Here is a 25,460-nt window from a genome sequence, read left to right as displayed (position 1 = left end):
CGACAAACCTCACTCTGCACATGTGCCACTAGACGGGGGGGGGCTCACAGGTGTGGGGCTGGCTCTGCACGTCAGACACACAGCACTGCTCCCTGCTCACATCAGATGGGCAGGGTATATCCATCCCTCATGCAGCCCGGGTGCTACACTCCACATATGCACCCACCCACATGACCGGGGACTTACACACACACCGATGTCCAGGGTACGAACACATCATGTGGACACTCTCAGCACAGGTACACAGAACTAACACACATCTGTGGGTACAGTCACCTGTCACACTGGGCTGACCACATAATCAAATGAGGACTGTAGAGGCTACATTCCCAGGAGGACAAGACAGGCAGAATGTGGCATGCACCATGCAGTGATTGTCACAGTAAACACAATGCAAGTGAGGACGGCAGACATGCACCACAGCATGCTCTGGCTGGGAGACATCAGGCATTCCCCCCCTGGGACCCTCCCTACAGTACATAGCATGTGTGTCACACCTGGACACAATGCCAGAAGTCACAGTCACATACAAGGGACACAGTCTGTGCTAGTAGACTCTGCACTCACCTGATACCCTGGTCGCCCATACAGCAGGGGGTACTGTGGGAGGATCACATCCAGCAATGCCAGGTTCTCCTCCAGGGTGAAAGGCTGTGCCCTCTCCACAGACCTTGACATGGTTCCAGGGAATCAGGAGCAGCAGCTGGGTCGTAGAATCCAAAGATGTGCAGGCAAGTGCTCCCTCATGGGACCTGGCTGCCTTATATCTGCCTTGCTGGTCTGTTTCATGCACAGGAGTACAGAGTGATTGGTCACTCACATTTGCATCCTATGTTTCCTCCAATCCCTTCAAACCTAGCACAGTCAGTGGGTTTTTATTGGTTTTTTTCTTGAGCATGATGTCAACTCCAGAACCACATTGCAACAAAGTAGATTCATTCAAACTGACTTCTGCTGTGCACCTGCAGAAAAAAATTCAAACTTTAAACTTGGTCTCCATGACAACCAGCATGCATGTAGGCCTTTATTCTTGTCCCTCATGTGTCCCCTATGTAATTTGGAGTTTCACACACAGGTACGGTGCGTACCGGGGCCCTAGGGCACCCCAAATGCATAGCAACGGCCCGTACAGGCGTGTGTACGGTTCGTATCACTATGGGTACGCATACGCGAGCACACCCATAGTGATAGTGAGCGTACAGGCGTGTGTACGGTCCGTATCACTATGGGTGTGCTCGCGTATGCGTACCCATAGTGATACGGACCGTACACACGCCTGTACGCTCACTATCACTATGGGTGTGCTCGCGTATGCGTACCCATAGTGATACGGACCGTACACACGCCTGTACGCTCACTATCACCATGGGTGTGCTCGCGTATGCGTACCCATAGTGATACGGACCGTACACACGCCTGTACGCTCACTATCACTATGGGTGTGCTCGCGTATGCGTACCCATAGTGATACGGACCGTACGCGCGTGCGTACGCTCACTATCACTATGGGTACGAATACGGCAGCACTCCCATAGTGATAGGGAACGTACACAGGCCCTCTGAGCGAATGTACGGTGCCTTTCACACATCACAGTGGTGACAGGCAGCACACAGGAAGGAATAGAGCTGACATACTTGTCCATGGATGGACATCAAGGCATTGTCTGGGCAGTACTACATGTGTGGGGCACAGGTGTGAAAGGCTGTGATGTGGCACATTACTCCTGAGTCGAGAAGGCAACAGATGTATGATGAGATGTGTACAGATGTTATGTGTGACGGTGCAATGTGTGCCGGGCATGCCCTTAACTCCTTTGACATGTGTGCATGTCGTACTGCACACTTGGGATGAGCGTCACTGGCATGGCACAGTCAACAACACATGCAAGTGTCCCCTGATGCCCGCTACAGGGGTTACCACACCAGACATGTGACTACCCACGGTGCACGATGTGTCTATGTCATGTATGTGTGGTGTGTTCCCATTAGCTTGATGTTGGTGCTCCCTCAAAAGCATCAGCTGTTGCAGCAACCAACATGTGTCTGTGTGTAGATGGACATGGCACACTGTTACGCACACCAGGCCACATGTGGTATCGGATGTGAGGTGCGTATGTATGCATGGGACACGGAGTAGCGTAACAAGGACATGTCTGCATCCTCTCAATGAATGTGTGGTGAGTCATTACATGTACACCTTATTGGCAAGGTGTGTGGGCTGTCCTAGTGTAATGTCATGTGACCTGTGGCTCTAGTGTTCCGCTACCTGTCTCTGAAATCGACATCCTACTGCTGCTGATGTGTTGATGTATGTCACTCCTGTGTTGCGTCTGGCTGTTCACTTACACTGGGACACAGCTAATCCCATGCCATGGCATGTGGAGGTTCACAATCTCCGTGTGTGTAGCTGGGTCTTGGTAGGAGTGTCACCTGGCAGCCATACGTGTCCAGGGCATGTGGCACATACCTGACTCCGTATGTAGCATATGTGTATTGACAGATTAACATGTGCTCAGTACAAATAAATTGTTGTTGTAGTGCACTGACTCTTCCTTGTCACTTCCAAATTACTGCAGAGCGCCGCCTCTTCCCCGACCAATTCCGGACTTGGCTGACATGCGGGAGAATGACTGTATACGGTGCTACCGCTTCCCCCAACCGTTGATTGAGGAGTTGATGGCATGGCTGGCACCACACCTGCAACCGCTGCACAGGTATCCTACGGCACTGACACCCAAGCTGAAGGTAATGGCAGCCCTACATTTTCTTGCCACGGGTACCTTTCAATATACCATAGCTCATGTTGGTGGCATGTCCCAGAGCATGTTCAGCCGTGTGCTGCATGATTTCTTAGAGGCCATGTTGCTTCACCTGGATGAGTTCATCCATTTCCCAACTCCTGAACTGTTGACTGGGGTCAAGCGTGGATTCTATGCCCTGGGAGGGATGCCCCATGTCATTGGGTCCATACATGGGACACATGTGGCTTTGGTACCACCACAGGCACAGGAGGTAGGGTACAGGAATCGCAAACACTACCACTCCATCAATGCCCTTGTGGTGTGTCTGTCCAACATGGTGATTTCACATGTCTGTGCTCGTTTTCCAGGATCAGCACACGATGCCTACATCATGAGGCGTAGCAGGGTGCCTGAAATGATGACGCAGCTGCGCAACGAATGAGCATGTGTTGTTGGTGGGTACACTCTGTCTGTCCTGTATTTTGCGTAGACTTCCAGCACGACCGCTTCTCCTGTCCTACTTATGTCCATGTGGTTTCCATGTAGGGGACGCTGGCTATCCCAACATGCCATGGCTGATCACACCTCTCCGCAACCCCATCACGCCGGCCCAGCTCCGCTACAACACCGCCCATGGCCGGACAAGGCGAGTGATAGAGAGGACATTTGGCCTCTTGAAGAGCCGATTCCGATGCCTCCACAAGACCGGCGGCGCCCTCCCATATGCCCCGGCGAAGGTCTGCAAAATCTTCATGGTCTGCTGCATGCTGCACAACATGGCAGTTGAGAAGCTGTGCCACTCATCCTGGATCAAGATGATCAGGACCATCCACCCGTGGAGGACGAAGGGCTTGGCAATGGGGCTAGTGATGTGGAGGATGTGGTTCCGCAAGAGGACATCCGGAGTCGGCTCATACGCGACTTCTTTGCTTAGTGGTGAGTACCAGTGTCTGTGTGTGCACGCATTGGTCCCCGTGTGGCATGTGTTGCGATGTGTGTGTCCATCTGCATGTATGCCACGTGAGTCAGAGGTGTGTGTGGATGTGTCACTGGAGTGATGGTGCCAGGGATGAGTGTATTTCCCCAGTTACCTAGCATGTTGTCATCCTTACATGTGTCGAGTACATGCACATGCAAGTGGCTGTGCTTTTTGTGGCTGACGTCTTGTGTGTCTCTCATCCCCAGGTACTTGCGCATGCCGTCTGCTGGTTGCATTGTTGTGGCACTGCTATTCCTCATGGACACGTCATCGTGTGCTGACTCAGCGTTACACGCACGGACAAGTTTGGAAGTCTCCTTAGGGTAAGGGATGCATCAGGGGTGTATTGGGTGTGGCAGTTGTTTACGATGTGTGCACACTGGCCCTTTCGATGTTTGGTTCCTCTGCAGACATGTCGCATCACCATGGGACACATGACATGTAGCTGGGTACACCTGAATAGATGGTCAGACTTGTTGACAGTCATCTGTGATGGGATAGTGGATTGTGATGATGGCATCAATGTGTGTAACACTGCCCTCGGACACATACGGTTTGCATTGACTTGACATGGTGTGGGACTTCCACATCAGAGGATCAATGGTGTATGGCAGCCTCTCCGTGAGCAGCAGGGGGTGTTTAGCTGTTAGCCGACACTTGTGTGCCAGTTCCATGGCTATCACGCATTTGTGCTGCAGAAAGGGGGTTCCAGTGTTGGACCCACATGTTACTCCACATGACCTGTTTATGTGTACTCCGAGATGCCTCTGCATTCCCGAATACATGAATAATAAAGGTGTCCCTATGCCTCCAAGGTGCCTATTCTCAGTCAATGCTGGTGTGTTGCCACGGTGCATCCGGCATGTCTGGCATGGTTTTCCGTGATAGTGGCTATGTGTCTATGTGTCGAGTAGCAAGATGCAAGCTGTTTGTGTGGGATTAGACTGTGTATTGTGCATGATGTCCATGACTGTGTGGGTATTGTGACATGTGCCATCCCCATGCATCCAACGTTGGCCAGGCCACCATTCTCTGCATCCACCTGACTCAAGCTTGCAGGACATGGTTCTGCCACCTGTCCACACATACCTGGGTGCCCCCCAGGACACTCCACATGATCCCTGACCTCTGCGCATGGCTGTTGCTGTACTCAATATGTCTGTCGGCACGGTTGTGCGGCCACCCCCTCAGCTGGTTGGGCCCATCACGGGTGTGTATGGTGCTCCATGTCTGTGTTGCCTAATACATTGTGACCCATGTGTGTCCTGTGCCAGACTCAGGCCCCAGGGTGTGGATGGTTGAAGTCATATGAGAACTCAGGCATGGTTAGACTTAACAAGACACATGTACGGTAATAATGCAAAATGTAGGCATCATCTCTTTATCGTGTAACTTTTTATTTTTGTTGGGGTACGTGGGGGGGGGGGTTATGACATGAGGGGATTTCCGGGTGTGTGGAATCCAAAGTTCACTAGGGGAGTTGGTGTCCTTGCCATTGGAAATCCTCAGAGTCCATGCCACAGTCTTTGTCAACATTGGTCAGACAGTGACCAGCAAGTCCATGTGGCAGAGAATGTCTTTTGCTGATGTGCTGCTGTTGGTCCAGTGGGCCAGGTGCCAGGCCAGGTGTCCTGGGAGATGGTGCTGTTGCGCCGACCCTCACGGTCTTTTCCGTGGACGACCCGCCCTCCTGCGGGAACCCTCAGAAGCAGGCCGTGACGATGTTTGGGATGCTCCGTCGGATGTCTCCTCCTCCTCCTGATCCCTCCCTGTGGGTGGTGATGTTCTACGCCTGGTGGCACAGGGAGGGTTGCCCATGTTGTCGGCTATCCGACGGAGTGTACTGTGAATTCCTGTGAACACCGTCACAAGCTCAGCCTGTCTGTCCTCCATCCGCCCTTGGTGGCGCAGTAGACAGGCATGTTGCTTCGCATGTTGCTGGGCCTGCTGGGTCTTGATCTCCTCGAGGATGGACACAACCTGGGCCATGCCCGTGGTGTCCTGCCGGTATGTGTCCAGGATGTTTCTGACATGGGAATATACCGGTTCCGCAGCCAACTGGTCAGGCTCGCGCCTCCGCCGTCCTCCACTCCCACCACCCCTGCCCACTTGCACCTGGCCTGCCCTTGTGGGCACATCGGGTCTCCGGGACCCCTGAGGGGTGGCATTAGCGTTGTCGCCTGCCTCCTCCTGGGTGCCCGGTACACCGTGTCCCTCCTGGTGAGCCTGGCTGCATTGTGGTGGTGGGGCAGGGATCCTGGGTGTCTCCTGGGATGTGGCAGGAGTGGGGGTGGTGGTTGGCCCAGTTGTACCTGACGCAGGTGCTGCAGGTGGTTGGACACCAGAGGGGCCAGGTTGGTCGGGGTCGTCCACAGAGTGGTGAGAGTCGTCGCTGCCGTTGGGTCCGTCGTCCCGCAGAGCCGGGTCCTGTGAATCTTCCCCCCCAGTGTTGGGGGGTGATCCACGACGTTGACCTGTGTGTGAGATAGACAATGTTAATTTTGTTCCATGCAACATCCATGTTTCATTCGTTTCTAAGTTGGCACATTTCCTCTGGGAATTTGGATATGTCTTGCATTCCACTCACAGTGCACTTGTGCATGGGTATGTCCCTTGGCCACAGCTTTTGAGACTTTACCTATGTGTGGCACAGTCTTACTTTCTGCGTCAATTGCCTTCCGTGTTGCACTGTACGTGGGCACATGGAGTTGTTCCACACACTTATATAATGCAGGTAGCTGGCGTTGTGCTCGTGCACAGGTTGAGACATGGCCCTGTGTTTTTCCATGGAGAAGAGAGGGGGATTCAGGCACTGGCCACCCTTGTCTACATGCACGCAGTCCACCTGTTGACGAGCAGACATTCCCACACCCCACAAGGCTGAATTGGTCTCCCTGTGTGTCCCTTTCTCACTCCCTCTCTGTCCCCCTCTCCCTCCCTCCCTGTGTCAGCCTCCTCCCTCTGTCCGTCTCCCTGTGTCTCCCTCCCTCTCTCTCCCCCTCTACCTCCCTCTGTGTGTCACCCTCTGTCACCTCAGCCCAGCTTCCTGGGCACACACTTTTGCAGATCTTTGAATGGCCCTTGGCTTGTTGATGTGAGTTTGTTTCTGATCTCCAGGCACCCATTGGGTGTAGTGTCTGTGTCTGCGCTGCTGCTGTGGTGGTGTGTGCTGCCACTCTTTCACAGTGTTGGCTGTTCATTAGCTGCTGTCATGTGCAAAAACGTGCCTTCACCCCCATGTCTTAATGCAAGGCGTCCGCCATTTGCTGGCAAGTCTTTCCTGTGTGGTTACACACTGTTTGTCTGGCTGTGACCTAGGCCATATGGGCAGAGGGCATTGTTGTCTGCTTCTGAGTTGCACTATGTGATTTTTGGGGCCCACACTCCCGCCATCCGGCTTACCGTGTCTTGTGTTGGTGTTTTCTGTGGCCTGTGACTTGGCATTGTCCAGCTGGGTGCATGGGGCATGGTGGCGCTAGTGGCATGTGCGTGTTCATGGAGTGTGGTTGAGTCATGCGATAGCTTGGGGTGGTTGCGTGACTGATTGTGAGTTTGGTTGTGGATGACGTTCCCTCCATGTGAGGTGAGTTGTTTGTGTACTCACCCGGGTCTCGTAGTCCTTCTAATCCGTCCACTGACACCACCGGCAGTATGGCCATCACCCTCTCCTCCCAGGGATGGTATTGTACGGGTCTGCGGGGCGGCCCTCCTCCAGTGATGTTGGCCTGGTTGTGGTCGTCGGTCATTTTGGCTCGGACCCTCCTCCGCAGATCGTACCACCTGGCTTGGCATTCATGCCTGGTCCTTCTGGTGGACGCAACAGCATTCACAGCATCGACAATCCTCTGCCACATGGCTGTTTTTTCGGAAATGCTGGTCTGTCTGACCAATGTTCCAAAGAGGTGTGGCGTGACTCTGAGGATTTCGTCGACAAGGACCTCCAACTCTTGGCTAGTGAACTTTGGATTCTTGTTAGTGGGCATGGTGAGGGGTGTGGGTGTGGATGGTTGTGGGGGTGTGGGTGTGGATGGTTGTGGGTGTGTGGGTGTGGTTGTGCAGGTGTGTGTGTGTATGTGATGAGGGGGTGTTTGTGAAGGTGGGTGTGTGAAGGTGTGCAAGTGTAAGGTGCAGTAAAGGTTCAAGTATGGTGCTGTAGGTTGTCTGTGGGGTCTGGCAGCAGTGAGTCTGTTGCAAAGGCTCATGGTTTGTGTCTGTGGGCCCTTTTTATTGGTCCATCGGTGGGTGTGGCTGTGTTTGAACTTTGGGTGGGTGTGTTATAAGGAGTGGTTGTGTTTTGGGCCTCTGTTTGGGATTTTGGCAGTTGCAGGTCAGTGAATGTGTTGTATTTGGGCTTGTTGGACATGTTTTGTGGCTTTGTGCCATTCGAATAGTGTATTCTTGTGTTGTTGTGCTTTGTCCTGGTTGTGTACGTGCGTTTTTAGCGTGTGTACGGTGTGTACTTCGGCAATTTTGTTGTACAGTGCTGTCCTTGTGTCTGGCTTGGTATGACTCGTACATGCGCGATGTTGTGTGAAGGTGCTGGTGTTGGGGCCTGGGGTGTGCTCCGTACTTAGAATGTTGGGGTGGGGGTACGCTCCATACATACGCGGGTGAGGGTACGGGTCGTACATACACGGTTGGGGTGGGGGTACGCTCCATACGTACGCGGGTGAGGGTACGGGTCGTACATACATGGTTGGGGGGGGTACGGGTCGTACATACACGGTTGGGGTGGGGGTACGCTCCATGCATACGCGGGTGAGGGTACGGGTCGTACATACACGTTGGGGTGGGGGTACGGTCCGTACATACACGGTTGGGGTGGGGGTACGCTCCATACGTACGTCAGTGAGGGTACGGTCGTACATACACGGTTGGGGTGGGGGTACGCTCCATGCATACGTGGGTGAGGGTACGGGTCGTACATACATGGTTGGGGTGGGGGTACGGTCCGTACATACACAGTTGGGGTGGGGGTACGCTCCATACGTACGCGGGTGAGGGTACGGGTCGTACATACACGGTTGGGGTGGGGGTACGCTCCATACGTACGCGGGTGAGGGTACGGGTCGTACATACACGGTTGGGGTGGGGTTACGGGTCGTACATACACGGTTGGGGTGGGGGTACGGTCCGTACATACATGGTTGGGGTGGGGGTTCGCTCCATACATACGCGGGTGAGGGTATGGGTCGTACATACACGGTTGGGGTGGGTGTACGGTCCGTACATACACGGTTGGGGTGGGGGTACGCTCCATACGTACGCGGGTGAGGGTACGGGTCGTACATACACGGTTGGGGTGGGGGTACGGGTCGTACATTCACGGTTGGGGTGGGGGTACGCTCCATGCATACGCGGGTGAGGGTACGGGTCGTACATACACGGTTGGGGTGGGGGTACGGGTCATACATACACGGTTGGGGTGGGGGTACGCTCCATACATACGCGGGTGAGGGTACGGGTCGTACATACACGGTTGGGGTGGGGGTACGCTCCATACATACGCGGGTAGGGGTACGGGCCGTACGTACGGGGGTGTACATACACGGGTGGGGGTACGTCTCGTACATACACGGGTGTACATACACGGGTGTACATTCACGGGTGTACATTCACGGGTGGGGGTACGTCTCGTACATACACGGGTGTACATACACGGGTGGGGATTCGACTCGTACATAGGAGGGCTGGGGGGTGTGTTGGGCGCGTATGCGGGCACATGTCTCCATGGTTGCTATGGGAGTTCGGTGCGGATGGTGTTTTTTCCATCCGGTTGTAACATCGGATGCACGGGATGGATCGTACTAGCGCGGTCGGACTTCACTTTTCACATTTGTACGGTAAATCGTCCGAGGATGTGTCGGACACATTGTTCGACCCGAGGACGTGTGGGGAATTATTCCCAATGCGATTCGTATAGACTTTTTCCCATGCGAATCGTACTTGGCAATTTGTACGGCACTTGTACGATTCGTACGGTAAAAACACCGGATACGAGTCGTACGGGGAATTTTTTTACAGGATCGTAATCGGCACCTAAATCTTTTGTTTCCCACATGCCAAGACGCAGCCTCATAAATTGATGTTTTAGGGTAGGCGAGAAATAGGCTGAAAAATATTCCTGTGGCCTCCTTTTTCCATATGAACTGATAATCGTCCAGGCGTGCCATCTTAGCAGTAAGGTATTCTCACCCCTTGAATGAGACAAAAGTTTTATTGTGGTGTTAATTAATTTGTTAAAAGCCTTTTTCCCTATGCTGAGATTCCAAATGTCTTACGCAGACAGATCCTCTATCACCTGGTTTAAATAACTACCCCAGGATCCGTGCATCTTTTTAAGGTCTCGCCTGGCGTAGGCTGCGCAGACATGCACAGTCTTGCTGGCGAGATTTAATGAGTTAGGGTAGCTTTCACTAGCTGGGTTTAAGCCCCACCCCTCTTTTTCATTGGCTGGCGTCACCGTTTATGCTAAACGGTGGCCAGCCATTGGAAAAGAGTTTACAGTGACGTACACTTTTCTCTTTTAGAGCCCTCCCAGTTGGACTGACTGCCAGATGGCTGTTAGAAAAGATAAATAAATAAGCAGCAACTATGGCTTGTATATAATATTGAAAAAGCTTCAAATTAAAGCCCTGGTGACACCACAACAATGTTGCTGCTCCTGACTTTCAAAAATAGAAGGGAAATCCAGAGAGAGAAAATGACTCTCTTTAAAGGGTTTCCCTTCCCCTATAACGCTCACTCTGACAAAACTTCATGCCGTAACTTCTCCACTGGTGAGAAGTGAGCGATGTGAGCAAAGCACTTCGATGTGCCGCTGTCACTGCAGTCCAGAAGAAAACGGAGCGCCTGTGCCAGGGCACAAAACAGAGCTCAATAGAGACCCTTTTCGAGGCCTCCTTAAAAAAACTGCTGGCGCTCAGCACCGGTGAGACCCAGCCCACTTAAAGCCCTGCCTATACCAGAGTTGCATTCAATAGGCGCAAGGTTCTATGTCCTGGCTCAGGGCAGGCAGTGCTTATTAAAAAAAAAAAATTTTAAGGAGCTTTATATAGCGCAAAATTGACCCGGTATCAGGTATCAGAGCGCTTTACATAGCACCAGTTGCGTTACATGAGGACACATTCATTTTTGTTAGGCACAGGGAGATTAAGTGATTTGCCCAGAATCACAGATTTTCTGCGTCATTGCTGAGTCTTGAACCCGGTTCCCCAGATTCGAGGTCGACCGCCCTAGCCGTTAGGCCAAGTCCTCTCCCCTTTGTAAAACAATAAGTGCCAGTGCCCACAGGCAGTGCCACCGAAGATAGCGATTCCACCTTGTGCCTCATTAATGCCCCCACAAGACACTCCCTGACGCTTTATTTACTCTCGCAGGTTTTTCTTCTGGTTGTCACCATTATGTGTACTACCCATGTATCTTCGTTTAGATGTCTATTTTTCCCAAGTGTCAATGAATTTATCTGATACCAGAAGTGTTTGCCGTTCCCTTGTTTACTTGCCAGAAGCAGTTTATTCCATATTGCAACTCGGTATCTGGTTTTGGCTATTCGACAGTTTTTCTTATATTGCTTTCTTAATTTTTTGAGCTCACTTCTGTCGGGTTTTCCCCCCATTTTTAGCTGGTTTGAGACCGCTCTTAATTTACGCACTATTAGGCTTTTCTGTTTTCGCAATTCATGGCTGAACCAGGGATGGTGACTGCTTGTCCAAATGTGCTTCCTGTGACACTTAGAGGGATGTTTCCTCTTGTTGTCCGCGAAGCTTTCCATTAGGGCTCCCACTAGATTCTCCCAAGCGCTTAATCTCTGGCCCTTCCCTGTTTGCGTTGTCTCTGAAATTCTGGGTTCCTCTAGGCTTCCTTTACTCGTGCCCGCTTTGCGATATACTTCAGCCATTACCTTTTCGATCCCCATTCCTCGCCAATTCAATCTTTTTAAGTTGTAGGCGTGTGGCGTTGAGAGTAGATTTTTAGTTGCTGTCAGCCTGGCTATAAATTGCTCCAATTGCAAAGATTGTGGCATGTGATCGCTCTCTATGCGTGACACGATTTGGAATTTTTTCATCTGTCGTGCTACAGTTTCACTCACTAGGGTATGATCAATGGTTGAACTTTTGGTCCCGCTTAAAAAAGTCGTTGCGGCTGGAGAATCCTCTTTTGTATATCCGTTAAGGTGAATCAATTCTAGTGTTTCAAATTGTCGTCTAAAGTTGATGTCCTTTTTGTTCAGGTTCCCTGGAGTATTACATAAATTGATGTTAAAGTCACCTAAGATGATAAACTGGGTCTGACAATACAGCCTTTGTAATGTTTTTGTTATTTTAAACAACATATTCATATGCTCATCTTTTGTCATCTCATTTGGGTGAATGTAGACATTTAGTAGTAGTAGTATTGTTGGAGCCCCCTCATTCATATGCTGTTCCAGCTTAGATACGAGAACCCAATGCGTCCCTATAGGGAGTTTTTCTAATGATCAGTCTAATTTGGTTGAAAAATACGAGGACAAACCGCCCTTTGGGTGTCCAAATTTTGCCAATTTTTTTGCTGGTTCGTGGTGCCCGATAAAACCTGCAATATTGTAAGGAGCTGTGCTCCAAGTTTCTTGGGCTAAGATGATGTCATACGGTTGCAGGAATTCCAAGGCACCAGGGTTTCCTATCAGATTTTCTAGTCCGTGAGTGTTCCACGAGCAGATATTAGAGAATTTTTGAACTTCATGCTCGTCAGGATTGCGAATTAACTTAGTGTTTCGGTAACCCCCTCCTATTTTCTTTAGTCACCTGTTTGGTTGTATTTAATTCGTCTATACGCCTTCCGAGTGGAGCAGTTATTAAGGGCCTTGTGATTATTAGATTCTCAAAAGCAGTCTGATTTGTTGCTGCACCTATGGCACCTCTCAGTAGGGATCCCTCACTTTCTATTTTGGGGATAAGCGGACCAGGGTAACGTTGGGCCTCTATCCTTTGTAATTCAATGCCCCAAGCCTGAAACTGTTGCTGATGGGTCATTATATGCTCTGCAATGTCCGGTGAAGACCAAGTTGATACTGTTGCCTCTCTCTTAATCATAGATGGATGCGGTTTAAATTCAATCGATAACAAGTTGGAAGAATTGATGTATGCTATTTCCCGTACTTCCTTTACCAGTTTTATGATTGTGCCTCTGTTTAGGGTGTCAAAGTTACCTAATTTGATGTAATTTGGTAGTAACACAATTTTATTTGAATCATTGACCCTTGACTTGTTTGTACTTGGTACCTGCATTTTTGGTGTGTCCTCTCCTTCCACCCCGGGGGGACATCTATTTCTGGCTTCCTCTTTATTTATTTCCCGAATCCTGAGTCTCATTTGGACATATTCATCTGAGTTAGTATGACCTTCCTTTCGGGTATTGGAGGTTTCCAAAAACTTATGAGCCATGAGGGTTTGCCTATTGGGTGATTTCTCTTGTTTTCCTGCAGCTAGGATCAATCCGCTTTCGGTATCACTTTTGGACAGTAAGTTGGTTGTTCTTTCGTTTCCTATGGGATTGGTTCCTTGAGCGCTTATATGTAAGGTTTTAGACTCTGAATCTGTTTTTATTTTGTTTTTTGAAGGTGGTGACCTTACATTCTTATGTTGCATAAATAATGGCCATATTTTGTTTTTTTGGACTGCTTTCTCTTTGTTTCGTGCTTTTCTTTGTTTTTTTTTTTCTTTTTTTTATGAGCACGGGCTTAACCTCTGCTATTTCTGTTTTTTTCCCGTCCTTGTTTCTTTTTGTTATAGGGTTAATGTCTTTTCCCTTAGAATTGCTTTCACTTGTTTCTGTTAAGACTGTTACTTCCGGACTGGACGTTTTGGTTAATTGCGTGATGTTTATATCTTTTTGTAGCAGTCCTGTTGTTTCCCTGGGCGAATCCTCCACTGCCCAGTATTTTTGTCTTTTAGATGGCCTGGTGGCTTGGGCTCACACTTCCATCAGTATATCCGTCAGGATTGTTGTTAGTATTTCCGGATTTCCAGATGTTGTTGGGCACTTGCAGTTGCCTTGCTGCGTATAGTTATGCTGTTGAGCTCTCGTGATCAAGGAGTTGAGTGTCTGTAGCTTCTTATCGATACCTACTATGTCTGTTGCCATTGTGCTTAGTAGATCCACTTGGAGGTCGTGTTTGTCCGCTTGATGAGAAATTGCTGTTGAAATAGACTCCAATGTTGACAAAAGGATGCCCCAGGTACTGGGTGGTGCTTGATCTTCCATGTTTGTTATGTGAGTGTATTTGATTGGAGAGAGATGGTTGCGTGGTTCTGGTAATTGATCCCCTAACTGATGTGAGATGTCTATGGCCCTTAACTTTTCTGTTGTTAATAAGCGCAAGCTTGATGGTGTCCCTTTGTCTAAGATTGAAGGACTTTCTGCCTTACACACGTCTGTCCCTGCTACATAGAATTACGGAGTTGACACATCCTCTTCTTTAACTGATGAGGTCTGTTGAATATTACAATTTTGTATCCTCTTTTTGTATGAGGGAGCTGTTGTTACTGACAGTTCCGATGATTTGTGGACAAGCACTTTTCCTTTGGCAAGTGAATTTATTGATTCTTGTTGCTGGAATTGACTGACTCTCTCTCCCTGCTCATCCCAGTTGCTGAGATCGAAGGAAAGAAGAGTTTCACTAAAGATTTGGTTGTGAATTACTGCTTCTGTTGTTATGTTCCTTACTGAGTTTGTTGCTAAGTGCGTGCTGACTGCGAGTTTCTGAATTGAGACATCTGCGGATCCTCCTTGGCTTTGTCCATCCTTTCTGGCTACTACTTCACTTGCTAGTTGTAAATCTAATTTGCTTTCCTAGTCAGACCACTCTTTTATTAGGGGTGCATCTGCTGTTTTGTTTTACCAGTCGTACTGCTCTTTTGTTTAAGATGCACCTTTGGACTCCTTTTCCATCTGCAGCATCGTACTTTTTAGACTTCCCTTGTTTGTTAACCCTTTGGCGGTTAGGAAGTTGGTTATCTTATAGCCCTCTTCCCTTTTGTTATGGACCAACCTTGTTCTCTTCGTAGCGGAAACTTTTCTAAGAGATTTCTTCTCATTTGTGACATTCAGGGCTGAATCCTGTTCTTGCTCCTGACAGATGGAGGTTTTCCTGAACCTCTTTGGATGTCTCTGTTTCCCAGGTGGTTGGTCATGACCTTGGTCAAGGTCCTGATCCTGATCCCGGTCCTGGTCCTGGGCCTGAGCCTGAGCGGCTCTGTTTCTTCCTGAGCGCATTTCTGATGCCCTTACTGATGGCCCTTACTGCGCCTTTTTCTCCTTCTTGCCGATACCTTATCTTTTTTCTTTTTAGTGGGTTGTATGACCCCCTTACTTTTTCATTTGCTCTTTTGTTCTTCTGCTTTTTTTACCTTTCAGTCATATGTTAAGGGTTTTGGCAGATGATCTTTAGGCTGTACTAAGTCGTCCTGAGTAGTTGTGGACAGTCTGGCAGGAATGGAGTAAGGAGTAGGGAACACAGGTACAAACACAGGTACAGAGCTGCACGGGACCCCTGAGCGCCGAGCGACCCCTGAGGGCTGAATGGAACAGTCTGGCAGTGTAGCAATAGCTATGTGGCAGTGTGTTGGGCAGCGCTAAACCAGGAACGAAGTGAGAAGTGAGGAGTAGGGAACACAGGCACAAACACGGGCACAGGGGGTACAGGGCTGCACAGGACCCCCGATCGCCGAGCGGCCCCACTGCCCCACCGTGAACAGAGGTCTACAACAAACTGCTGCCGAGCCTGCTCGTGAGTACTCCCCCTGCAGCCTCCCCCAGCCTCACCTCTCGTCTTGCCTGCAGCTCGTTTGCCACCCAGCTTGGTCTTCTTCACTCGACCCGCAGTGGGGAGTGATCAGCGGGAGGCTGAGGCTGGGGCTAGTGCCGGTACCGAGGCTGATGGCTGATGGAATCGGGGGAGACAAGCAGGGAAGACGAGTGAGCAGTCGGCAAAGGCAGAGGCGAAGCAGCTTCGGCGTCCTGTGTCTTGCTCGCGGCGCGTCCTGCCGCCTCCTCCTCCTCCTGCTGCTGCGGCTGCGATCAAAGCAAAAAACAGAGACCTTATATTTACATTAACATAAGAATCACTAAGATCAAACTTAACATGAAAAACTCATTTCAGATATATGTGTATAATGTGCATTAGAACATTGGAATGTTGAGTGCTCTATTGAAGACAATGGAGTAGCTCCAGCCTTATAACGGCTGGTATATGCCCGGCTCTCCAACATTCCAATGCTTGTGAGTAGAACAGTAGAACGTTCTAATAGCCTTATAGGCCTTATGATTGTTAAAGACCCTTACCCTCATTATAGGCAATCGCCTGCGGCTCAGGCCTATAACTCTGTTTCAGGGCCTTTAACAACTGGTAAGACTATATTAGTATAATTGTTAAGCAAAATGAAAAATATTGACAACTTGTCACCAGTGATGAGGCCTCTTTCCACTGCTGTTAGGGGGCTTACCCTACTATGGCTCTGCAAACTGGGCCAAGTACAATCCTTTCTACAAATCACTCTGTAGTAGCGAGAGTGAGCAGTCACAGGCTTCTCAGGGAGGTTAGTGTGGGGGCCACTCAGGCCAAATAACAACTAACATCCCCCCAGCAACACATTAAGCTTAATGTCCAGCCCAGTGCTTCTCTTTGTAAAAAAGACAATTACATACAAAACATAACATTCCACAACGCATTAAATAATGCACGGATGCCCAGTTCACTGGTGCAAGTCTTTGTGCTGAAGGGCATTCTGCAATAGTCTGCAATATAGGCCTCCGCCTGTCTTTAGTGGGCCCTCCACCTTCCACTTGGTACCCTATTTCTAATTTCAGAGTTTGAAGTAGATCTAATGGTGCAGCTTGTGACCCCCAGATTAGTATTAGCAATAAGTCTTTCCAGCCAAGGCCCGTTCAACCTCTGACCAAGCTCATAGCACTAGCACTGGACTATTGTTGGCCCTCCTGCAACAGTGGGATCCCATCAGCTGAAGGAAGCCTCCAGGCAGCAGCCTTCCCTGAGGCTGTGTGGCAGCCGGGTATGCAGCGTGTCGCATTGCTCAATGCGTAGTGGCAGGAGTTGAAGCTTCTGTCACGGGTCATATTCCAGATGGCAGACTGTAAATTGCGGCTTACTTCTGCACTCAAATGGGTACTTGACTCACTGCATGGCTTACTCTCATACTCTGGTCACTACTTGGCGCTTCATTTTCAGAGCAACAGCCACCCGCTTGCAGCTGATGATTCAATGGTGTGGCAAAATCCAGGTGTTATCTTGGGCATGCAGTGCCTTCTGAGTCTTGAGGAGGCCTCCCTGCCACCTCTCGGGTCATTTAATCTTCTGCACTGGTGACCACACACATTTTGCAGTGTAGTCCACTTGGTGGGCACATTGGCCACCAGAAGGCATTTATCCCGGTTTGAGCGAGGCCTACCACATGGGAAGAACCCTCCAGATGCCTGGTGGCTCCGACAGAGATAACTGAGGAAGGTCACACTGCCTGATCTTATAGTACTACCAGTCCTTTCAGAGATGATTTAAGGCATGGGAAAAGTGAGCTCTGGCCCAGGGTTCCAGCCTTTCAAGGGGGGTCCCTGATACTGTCAGCTCTGTTCTGCAGAGTCTTGCACCTATTAGCTTGAACAATTCTTCAAGAGATTGTTTTAAAAACTGTTTCCCTTTAATTTATTTTTAAAGTGTGTGATGTGTGAGTCAATTGCAGACATTTTGCAGAGAAATATTGTGTTTGTTTCATGTAACCTCCATAAAGAAAGTTTGTTTTAGATCAAAACAGGACCTCACACATAAGAAATGGGAGAGTGTCACAGAGATTAATAATAGGAATATTAGTGAGCTGCTGCTGTGTTACAAGATTGAAAACCCACAATACTCTCCATGAATATTAGTGCACAGGTGCACTAGTCCATAATCTCAAATTGTTAAATCTGTCAATGACCTGGCCAAAGAGGGCATGAAAGAGCTGAAATTAGATCATAAATTCAAAGCGTTTGGCCCGGGCCCCCAAAATCCTTTAGATGTCCCTGAGTCCTTTGGTAGGTTTGCTTAGTGAGTCTCTATCAGATGGACCCTACACCAGGGTCAATTACAAGATTCCCTTCCATGATCTGCCCTTCTGCAGGGTTGTCTTTTCCTTAGCAATCAATAAAACTGGATCTGGGTCTTGAGGCTGTTTCTGAACTCTTGCAGTGTGGGGAAGGTCCTGAGGGGAGGCTTTTCCAGGTTTTGGTGGCCTGGTAGGAGAAAGATCAGCCGCCGATCCTGCTTCGGCTGACCTCGGGGTGTGGGCGAGGGTGAGGAAGGCAGATTGCAGCTGTCTGGTCAGTTGGTGGAAGGTCAGTCTGTGGTTGAGGTAGGCTAGTCCCATGTTGTGCAAAGCCTTGTAGGCATGGGTCCGCATTTTGAACTGGCATCGCTTGTGGATGGGGAGCCAGTGGAGTGCTCTGAGGTGAGGGGTGATATGGACTCTCCTCGGGAGGTCGCAGGTGAGCCTGGCTGCTGCGTCTGGATGGTCTGTAGTGTGTTTAGAAGCTGGGTGGTGAGCCCCACGTAGAGGGTGTTGTCATAGTCCAGGCGGCTGGTGATGAGGGCCTTGGTGATGGTGCTGGTGGGTATCCACTTGAAGATTTTCCTGAGAATGCGTAGCTTGAGTAAGTAAGCTGGGGATAATGACTTTATCTGACGTTTCATGGTGAGTCTGCTGTCAAGTATGATGCTGAGGTTTCTGGCATGTTCTCCGAGTGTGGATGAAGGGCCCAGGTCTGCTGGCCACCAAGTGTCATTCCAGGGAGAGGTGTTGTTTCCGAAGATAAGAACTTCTGTTTTTTTGGTGTTCACACACCTGTGGAAGTTTTCTTTGGTGTTAGTGGGGTCAGCAGATAGAGAAAGTATGAGTTGTGTGTCATCTGCGTATGAGATGATGTCCATACAATAGGATGTGACCAGGGTGGCCAGGGGGGCCTTTTAAGCGTTGAATAGGGTGGGAAACAGAGAGGACCCCTGAGGGATCCCGCAGATGATGTTCTTGTGGTCCGAGGTGTAGAGCAGGAGGAGAACACTTTGTATCTCGCAGCCTGTCTGTGAGGGGTTTTGTATTTTATCAATTTTGTTGTCGTAATCAGGTAACCCTTTATAAATAGTTTGAGGTTTCTGCATTTGAGTTGGTTTGATATGTACTGACTAAAGGAAAGAAACCTTTGACTATATCCCTTTATTAAAGTGGGCATCCAAGGTTTTAACAAATGTTTTTAATTATTTGAAAGGGCGTCTAAACTCTAGACTATAATTATGTTTACATATCTTTCGTTTAGTAACCACTGTGACGGAGTCCTGATGAAGGCCTAGCAGAAACGCGTTGGTTTTTCAACAAGCCGCCAGTCTCTGTACATTTAGAGTAAACTGAAAAAAAGTCAAAATTAATGTGTATGCAAATGAATTGAAATTGAGGCAATTGTGTTATCAGAAATATAAAATCATGATATCAATCAAAACTGTATTTATTGTCTACGCCAGAGCATACATGTGGTTCCTACTATATTATTGAGATTGTATATTTATTTTTGTACATATTATTTATAAAAAATATATTTTCTATGCAAAAAAGAGAAAATAATATCAATGAAAAAATAATAAAATATTTAAATCTATTATTCAGTAGCTTTTGCATTTTTGATTATATAATTTTTCTGTGTGTCTAGAGTTAACATGCCATTCTAAAGTAAAGTAAAACACACTGTGCCCGTGTTCTTGTTTTCCAAACAAGGAGAACACTTTGTGTCCATGTGGTCAGAAAAGAGGCAATCCATTTGAGGGCATTCCTTAGAATTCTCAAATGGTGGAGTCTGTTTAGAAGGGTGTGGTGGGATACCATATCAAATTTTTATACCTAATTCGCAGATGGAGGATGTGTAGTCTTGGTCTGATTCCTTGGAACCAGTTTTGGTTGGTTCTCCTATCATGTGTCCTGGCCAGGCTGCCTTTCAGGACTGGTCTCCATGAAAGGATTCTCTGCCTAGCAGGAGTGTCTCCAAGTGGAGTGCTCTCTACAGAAGTACAAAAAGATGAGAGCAGGCTGCATCCATTAATGTACAGCCCCTCTTCACAAAGATCCGGAAGAGAGACAAGAGTCTGTGCCCCTTCAAAGGTCTCTTTTCCCTAACAAAAGATACTGCAGTCTGGACCAGGTGCCCCTGCCATCCCTAATGGCAGCTGTGGTCCTTTGCAGGCTCATGTAACAGGAAGGGCATTGGCATGTCTAATAAAAGCCTGTCTCCTCATCATTGCATCTGGTGTCCACTCTCCCATCTAGGAGATGCCAGCAGTACCCATAGGCCATCTGGATAAAGGAAACACTCCTCCATCTTGTACTCTGGTCCAGGCTGCGGGCTTTCAAAATGGTACCTGCTGGCCTGTATCACTCAGCCACGATACACTATCACGTCTAGCACACATGGTCATGTACAATGCATGGGATGTCGTGTTCAGGGTTCACCATGAGAACCAGAACTTTAGATGAAAGGGTGTTTAAGTGCACATTCATGTATCACAGATAAAAGCCTGTCTCTATAGTTACCTAACACGTTGCTTTGCCACCACCGTGCTCCACGCATGAAACCTGCAACAGGGATGGTTGTTTCCTGTTACTATGAGAGTGTGCTTGCTGCTCCCCTTCCAATGCAGGACTAGGTTGAGAACCTATAATTGTAGCAAGAACACGCCAAAGTCAATGCATGTGAATGGGATTAGCGTGTAGCATGACCAAATATCAGGATCACCGGTGTGCAGTTTGGGCTTGCAGGTCAGGGGACGCAAGTATATATCATGCAGGAGACACTCCCATCCCAGCATAGTCCCTGTAAAAGTTAACATATTTTATTTCAAACTACAAACGACATATATGTCCCTATTTACTGAGAGTACCTTCTTTTCCCAGCTGCGTTTATACAGTTGTGTTTTTCATTTAACATATGCCTCTTGTACAGCACATACTATGAACAGAGTCATTTTTAGGTATCTGCATGAGTTCAAAGTACGAATAGGTGTTCTTGATGTAGCATGACTGAGAGTCCCCAAGTTTAGGCTGAACACAGAGCGAGTTTCTCTCTGTGTTATAAAGGGTTTTCAATCTAGATGTTCATCCATGTATTGGCCTCTCAGAAGAGTGTTGACTATCGAGTGGACAGGCAGCTCTTATTTGCTGGTAGGCTGCAAGGGGGCAGTTTAAGGAATTGCATTACTCAGATGGGACTGCCCAAGGATGGTCTTTAATAGTGAATGAGGTCCCACTGCTTCTCATACTGGCATGTGGGGAAGAGGGAAGTGCCTTTGCTGAGGGTTTGTGGCAAGTGTGTAGGCACTTTCTTTGCTGGGAGATAGGATGGGGCTTCTCAAGAATTCTCTTTGTAAGGAAGTGTAGGTGTAAAGGCTTGGTGTGGTCCGGGGTTCTGTTTTTGGTGACAGAGGGGTGCTGTTAATGGATTTTAAATATTGTGGACTTAGCAACAGATTCACCTGAACTCTCAGCTTTGGGAGGGGAGACCCTGTTGTGACAAAATTCCATACAAGCCATGTGCCACCCTGCCCTACATATGTTTTCTCCCGTCTCTAAAATGTTTGCCCCAGTTCATTCAACAATGTGTGAGTCCACTGGTGTTGCGCATTACCCCATGAGATGGCAAGGTTCTATTGTTCAAAGGCTGGCACCTTGCTTGATCGGCCTAAAGGATTGGATCATTGCTAGCCATAGTAAACTCTGCTCAAACAAAATAAAAATCTTCAGAGGTGGAAGCTGAGCACTGACACAAGAAACCCCAGCTTGGCGTGGAGATTTAGGACCGGCATTCAACCCTCAACAGGCACAGTAAATGGCCTATGAATCCTGCTAAAACTGGGGGTCTTTAGTTGGCTGAGGTAGGTACCTTAGGCCAAATAGTGACCCTTGCTTCTAAGTCAGGGAAAGGAAGGGCACCTTCTCAGATAGCCCCTGCTCACCCCCTCGGTAGCTTGGCACGAGCAGCCAGGCTTATCTTCAAGGCAAGTGTGTAAAGTATTTGTAACCACACTCTCAGCAACCCAATGATGACACCACAAATGGACTCCACACGAGTTTCATTAAAAACATTTATATGTTTATAGAAAAAGATATACGATGAGATCACACGATAAGAATCCAACATATGCGTATTTGTAATATTTCACTTTGCCAGTTATTAGACCAGCAAGCCCTTGTAGGTGCTTGCAGTATTAATGAGCAGTCCTAATGCAATGCTATGCAGTTCGTAATGCAAGAATCAGGCACTTTGTAATGTCAAAATAATGCAGTTCGTTATGCAACAATCAGGCAGTTCGTAATGCAAAAAAATGCAGTGCTTAATGCACTCCGGCACCGATCACGGTGCTTTGGATGGTCTCTATACCACTCGTACTGACTCGCAGTCAGCTTCTGATAACATATGCCCCCAACACAGGTATGGTGTAAACCAAAGTGCAGCTCCACACTGCGGCCCTAGTACTGCCACTCCTCTGCAAGTATGGGCCGCAATACGAGCTTGAGCAGAGGCTCACACTGTGAGAATGAGAAAGGCCGAGAGAGTTTCTCTCCGAGCCCGCACCCCGACCCAGGCGGTGACACACTTTACCTGGGGGGTGCGACCTCCGTCATCTCTCCTCGCAACTTGGGCCTCCGATGCGACTTCGTTTGATTTCGGGCAGTGGAACTCGGGCCCCCCCGACGGGGTTGGCTCGAGGTCCCGCTTTGGCAATGGAGGTCTCGGGCCGGCGGCACAGCTCCATTGGGGATGCCGGTCCGGGCCGATGGCAATGACGAAGACCTCAGGCTGCAAAAGGCCACACACGCACAGCATCGCTGAGACTCACTTTAGCTCCGGGTGTGCACGGTCACAGGGCAATCCTCACGAAGGTCTCAGGCTGCACAAAGCACACGCACACAGTGTCGCAGAGACTCACTTGGACTCCGGGTGTGCACGGTCACAGGGCAATCCTCACGAAGGTCTCAGGCTCCACAAAGCACACACACACAGTGTCGCTGAGACTCACTTGGATTCCGGGTGCACACAATCACAGGACAATCCTCACAAAGGTCTCAGGCTGCACTAAGCACACGTACACTGCGTCGCTGAGACTCACTTGGATTCTGGGTGCACACGATCATAGGACAAGCCTCACAAAGGTCTCAGGCTGCACTAAGCACACGTACACTGCGTCGCTGAGACTCACTTGGATTCTGGGTGTACACGATCATAGGACAAGCCTCAGAAAGGTCTCAGGCTGCACGAAGCACATGCACACAGTGTCGCTGAGACTCACTTGGGTTCCAGGTGCCCATGATCACAGGCAATTCTTACGAGGGTCCCAGGCTGCAAAAAGCACACGCACACAGCGTCGCTGTGACACACCTGGAAACTTTTGTGTTCCTGAGTTTCCACAACAGGGAGCCAGCTCTCCTCGGGCCCTTTGGGATAAGTTACTTAAGGACACAGCACACAGCAAAGTCCTTTCAAGCAGGGGGACACCGCACACAGCAAAGTCTCTTTGGTTAAATCAGCAAACTGCAGGCCAGCACCAGAACACACAGCAAGGGTCAATCCTTTCCTTCAGTCTCTTCAGGTGTTACTTCCTTGGCAGAGGTTCCTCTTGCCCACAAAGTAGTTTCAATCCTTTTCAGTCTTGATCAGTCCAACGTTCAGGGGTATCAGCTCTCATAGTTATACCCCTAAATGTCTTTGAAGTCTTTGTATTCAGGGGAGCACTGACCCCTGTCCAAACCAGTTCTGGGTATCTCCCTGCCAGTGACACCTTCTTCCTTTGATAGTGGGGGTCTGGATCCTCAATCACTCAGCAGGAGATGGAGCCATTGTTTTATGGCAGCAGCCCAGGCCTCTTCACCTCCAGGGGCTACTCCTCCCCCCTACACTCCAGATGCAGGTCAGCCTGTTGCTGTCTCACCTCCACCCCTGGGTCAAGACATTCCCCAGATCCTATCACTTTCAAATCCAGACAGTCAATCCACAACTAGGCAGAGACACGCAGAAATGTTAGAAAACAAAAAAACAGCCACTTCTAAAAGAGTGGTTTCTAAACACACAATGCAAAAACCACCCCCACAAAAAGATGTGTTATTGAATTGTGAGTTCAGGAACACTAAACGTCACCTCTCCATCTTAAGCCTATGGGAAGATAGGCTGGAAACATAATACACAGCCTCCCCATTCTCTCCTATGGGCAAGATGGCCTTTCAACAGTGAAAAATTAAATGGCGAGTATTTCACTGTTAGGACATGGTACACACCTCAGTACATGTCCTACCTTTCACATATACTGCACCCTGCCCAGGGGGGTACTTTAGACCTACCATAGCATAGGGGTGTTTGATGTGCATAAAAAGGGAAGGGTAAGGCCTGGCAAGTGGGTGCACTTGTCAGGACAACATGGCAGTTTAACAAAATGCGCGCAGGCACTGCAGTGGCAGGCCTGAGTTCTCTCTTTAGGGATACTTGTGTGGGTGGCACAATTAGTGCTGCAGGCCCACTAGTAGCATTTGCATTACTAGCCCTGGCACACATAGTGCACTTTTGTAGGGACTTCACTAGTAAGGCAAACATGCCAATCATCAACAACCAATTACCATTACACTTTACACAGGGAGCACTTGCACTTTGACACTGATCAGCAGTGGCAAAGCCCCCAAAGCATCTAACAATGGCAACACCATGTCAGAAAAAAAGGTCTAGGGGGAAGGCAAAAAGTTTAGGGAACTTTAGTCAAAAAGGGCCAAGTCCAACAAATCCTAACATGGATTTTCTCTTACCTGGTGTCTCACACAGAGCTCAGGCGATAACCACTAAGGGTCTCGCTAAGGTGAATTACAGTAACATACTTTGAATAGGAACTCTGAAGTTCCTGCTAAACAAATTGCATTGGCCACAAAACTTAGCAGCAAAGCTACTCCCACATCTTAAAAACTGAGGTCTAGGTTCCTTACCATTATTGACTCTCACGCTTTCAAGAAACTGCTTTTGATTTAAATAGTAATACAGACAAATGGGCTAAGATTTTTCCAAAGGTAATTTCATACCCACTCACCACAACCATATAAAGTCATGGTTCACGTATCAATGATTGAAAGGAAAAATATCAACCATAGCGTACAGCAGCCAAATGAATGCAAAAAAACCCGGCAAAGTCTCCATAGACGAATCGGCTAAATCTAATCTAAAACCATGTCTTGTAGTCAGGTAACGAACAAAGGCTAGGTGAAAAGATTCTTGCTGAGAAGGTGCCATGCTTTCCTTACTAAATAACTAGATATATCTAGATTTTGCCAGATATAGCAAGAGGGTCCAAGGGAAAATATTTATTGACCAATAGGTTTCTAATCCCCTGATTCAATACATTATAACTACAAACAGGAAACCTAGGGTCAGAACAAGAGAATAATGATAAATCTAGTAGATACTTCGACAAGTGAAAGTAAATCCCATCAGCCACTTAGGTAGCAACCCACATCATTTGGGATTTAGTAGCCTTTCCAGTGCCCTCCATTGAATCAGGGCCACAGAATGAAAGGACCACAGGAACCTTACTATCACTTTAAGATATTGTATCTACTGTGGTTCCAAATAATGTGGGTTATTTGTTAATGGTGGTGAGGGAAGCAGTGCAAAAAACAAAAAAAGTGAATATTATAATC

General features: G+C 48.6%; 1 long non-coding RNA gene across 1 annotated transcript in view; it reads left to right on the top strand.

Annotated features, from left to right (window-relative positions):
- LOC146870650 (uncharacterized) overlaps positions 1 to 19,251 on the top strand; it is a 33,623-nt gene extending 14,372 nt beyond the window's left edge. Inside the window, exon 3 of the long non-coding RNA XR_014959427.1 lies at positions 19,063 to 19,251. This is a non-coding gene — a long non-coding RNA (uncharacterized LOC146870650). The remainder of the gene's footprint in view (positions 1 to 19,062) is intronic.
- The last annotated feature ends 6,209 nt before the right edge of the window (positions 19,252 to 25,460 follow it).

The sequence above is a fragment of the Triturus cristatus genome, chromosome 1_1 (genome assembly GCF_964204655.1).
Source record: "Triturus cristatus chromosome 1_1, aTriCri1.1, whole genome shotgun sequence".
Lineage (NCBI taxonomy): Eukaryota > Metazoa > Chordata > Amphibia > Caudata > Salamandridae > Triturus > Triturus cristatus.
This window is presented reverse-complemented; position numbering and strand designations above follow the sequence as displayed.